Source organism: Triticum dicoccoides, chromosome 5A, assembly GCF_002162155.2.
Source record: "Triticum dicoccoides isolate Atlit2015 ecotype Zavitan chromosome 5A, WEW_v2.0, whole genome shotgun sequence".
Classification (NCBI taxonomy): Eukaryota; Viridiplantae; Streptophyta; class Magnoliopsida; order Poales; family Poaceae; genus Triticum; species Triticum dicoccoides.
The window spans coordinates 28,534,722-28,538,196 of NC_041388.1; positions in this window are offsets into that span (position 1 = coordinate 28,534,722).

Sequence of the window (3,475 nt, forward strand, 5' to 3'; positions counted from 1 at the left end):
ATATTATATATACATAATACTCTCCGTATGGTTCACGTGGGTTTTCTAATATAGTGAATATACGATATAAATTATGCGTATATGAATAATAAAGTACACCTAAATTATCAGCAGGATTCCCTGGCGATCGAGCGTGTTGTCTGCTCTATCTCGCAAATTAAAAAAAAGCTAGCTCTTCGACGGTGTCTGTGTGCCCACGTGCCTGCCCTGCCTGCCAAGGCGTATCTGACAGAGACGGACGTATTTATACGGTACATCAACTCGTATGGTACGCACACTTGTAGCCTTCCCGTGGGTCACGTACGGATAATATCGTATACTAATACTGGTATTTTTCGATCAAATAAATAGAAGGGTAAAGGGAAAGCCCACCCAGCCACATGCTGCGGGCTTTGCCAACAAGTGTGTGGTCCCGGGTGTCAGTCACTCACTTTCAGCTCCCGGCTAAGGGCATCTCCAATGGTTGTAAGATAGTTGTTCATAGACTTTGCCACATAGGATTTTTGATGATGTGTCATATAATAAATGAGGTAATAGAGGAAGGTTGTATGTATATGAACCAACACCTCTTGCACAAGCTCCAATGTAGAATGAGAGAGCACCTTATTTATTATCTCGCATCCTATTGGGCAAATTAGACACAACCCATTAGAGTTGTTGTATGTTAAGGTGTTGGTTGATGACATGGTATATTTTACCAACAAGCTAACATACAAACTGTTGGAGATGCCTTAACCAGATCCGACCGTGACGTGAGTGCGTGGCTGCGCTGCTTCCTCAACCACTACAACCACAACTAATTGCCTTAAAAAAACCCACAACCAATTAGCACTATTATTATTACCATTCTTATCTTTTACTATTATTAGTATTATTTTTATTGGAAGCCTAAGATCAATTTTAATGGAGCGACCCATTTCGTCCGCCTGTGTTTGTTTGGGTCGGCGCGCACAAAAGTGACGGCCAACGCGTCGACCCAAACCCAAATCACGTCCGCTTCGTGTCCGCGCCGACGCATTTGCGGTCCAAATTTACCCCAAATGTGTCGGCGTAGACGCGGAACGGACGCCTCGCGCGCCTTCTCGGCGTCCGCCTCGTCCTCACCTGGCGGCCGTCCAACTACCCACTGCCCACGCGGTCAGCTTAATTTATGACCATGGGCCCACCGTCAGCGACGGCGGTCGTTCTTTTTTAAGCCGACCGTGCGGCGGGGCCGTCCTCATCCAAACTTGCGTCCACATCTAGCCAACTCTGCTCCCCCTCGCCGGCAAACCCTAGCCACCACCACCACAACGAGATGGGACTCTTCTCCGGTGCCGGCAGCAGCAAGGCCAAGGGCAAGGCCCCCGCCGTCCCTTTTCCATCAGAGCTCCTTCCGCCTCCGCCAGTACCGGCTCGCCGACAGAGGCATCGCGTGAACGTGCCAGTGCACCAGGCGGAGTGGCACTGGCAGCACCAAGTGCCTCTGCCGTACCCCGACGTCACCCTGCCGCACGACTGGCATCTGGATCCAGAGAGGATCCTAGTGCAGGCGGCGCCGCGGTAGGTTAGGGCGCACGCGGAGGAGGTGCAGCACCGGCGGGCGCTGGTGACACTGGAGCAGCGCTGCGACGACACCTACGCCATCGACTCGCCGAACTGGAAGCGGTGGTTCGCCTTCGAGCACGAGGAGGCGAGGCGCCGCGGCGTGCGCGGGGTCGACTGCAGTCTGCCGCCGCCCCCGCTCGTCGTCCGCGAGGATGACCAGGCGGCGGAGGACACCTACCAGGCGGCCCTTGCGGCAGTCTACCGCGAGAGCGAGGAGGACGAGCAGCGCAGGGTGGAGGCGGCGGAGGAAGACGAGGTCCGATACGAGGCGGCCATGGCGCAGGCCATTGCCCTCTGCGGCGGGCGACTGCGTGGTGCCGCCTGTGGCCTCGCCGTCCCCTTCCCGACACCGCGTCAAGGCCGAACCGGAGCCGCAGCCGGAGCTGGAGCCGTCCCCGATCGAGCGCTACTCCTGGATAGTAGTACTGCGCGAGTGGGTGTCCGTGCCACCGGTTTGGATGGGGCGACGTCGGCGCAGGAGGCGGCCTACCTCGAGATGTGGCGCCAGCGGCGGCTGGCCGAGGAGTGTTGTCACGTCGAGTACAAGGAGATGCTCGAGCGCGACCTCGAGGAGGAGCAGCGCGAGGCTGAGGAGGAGGCGCGCCAGGCCGCGACTGCACAGGTGCCAGCACAGCCCCCATGCCGGTATAGCCTGCGCCGGAACAGCCCCACGCGCCAGCACTGCCCGCGGCCTACATCGCCGCCGTCTGGAACACGGCGTTCCCCTGTGTAACGCCCCGGACACACCCGCCGGTGGTCGTTACTCCTGGCGGGATCTACACTGGCCCCACAGATCAATACTAGTCTTTTCTGCGCACTTTTTTCTCACTCGTGCGCACCCGGAAGAAACTTCCTGGTCGGTCACCCATCCTGACACTACTCCAAGCTAAGCACGCTTAACTTTGGAGTTCTGTCCGAATAGGCTCCCGGAAAAGAAGGAATTCTTTATTGATATGAGTAGTCTATCATCCCTAATAATCCAGGCCATCACATACACCCCCACTCAGAGAAACTGACATCCTCGTCGGACCACAGGAACGTTCCCTCTTGACACAAACGTCTGTGCTTCCAGTCCGATACATGTGCCATGCCGGGTGCCACGATGAGTCACAAACGTCATGAACAACATGACCACGCACCTGTCCGCAACCATCCGTGTAACCGCGAGGGTCGGCTCTGATACCAACTTGTAACGCCCCGGACACACCCGCCGGTGGTCGTTACTCCTGGCGGGATCTAGACTGGCCCCACAGATCAATACTAGTCTTTTTTGTGCACTTTGTCCTCACTCATGCGCACCCGGAAGAAACTTTTCGGTCGGTCACCCATCCTGACACTACTCCAAGCTAAGCACGCTTAACTTTGGAGTTCTGTCCGAATGGGCTCCTGAAAAAGAAGGAATTCTTTATTGATATGAGTAGTTTATCATCCCTAATAATCCAGGCCATCACACCTTGGCCGGCCCTGCGCCGACGCTCATCGACCTCACCGACCCCGAGGAGGAGGAGGACGACGACGACGCCTAGGGCTGCGCGCTGCCTCGTAGTTTAGGTTGTTTTTATTTTTTCTAAATGCTAATGTGGACGCGTGGACTCTCGCCGGCCTTCACGGCGGCTGTAATGTTTAATTAATGATGTTTTTTTAAATATGCATGTGTTTTATTTTTTTCTAGCGCTGTCAAAATTGGTCGGGCTAGCGTTGAGCACACGCGCCGACCCAAACACAAAAGTGGACATTCATGTCCGCCTGACCAACCTAAATAAATAAAAAAAATGAACAAAATCGTCGTTTATTTGGGTTGACCCGTTCGAGTTGCTCTAAGCTCATTCTTTTTCTTCTCTTGTATTCACAAAAAAATGTAGCGTCCTCTCGTCGTTTTGTCCCTTAC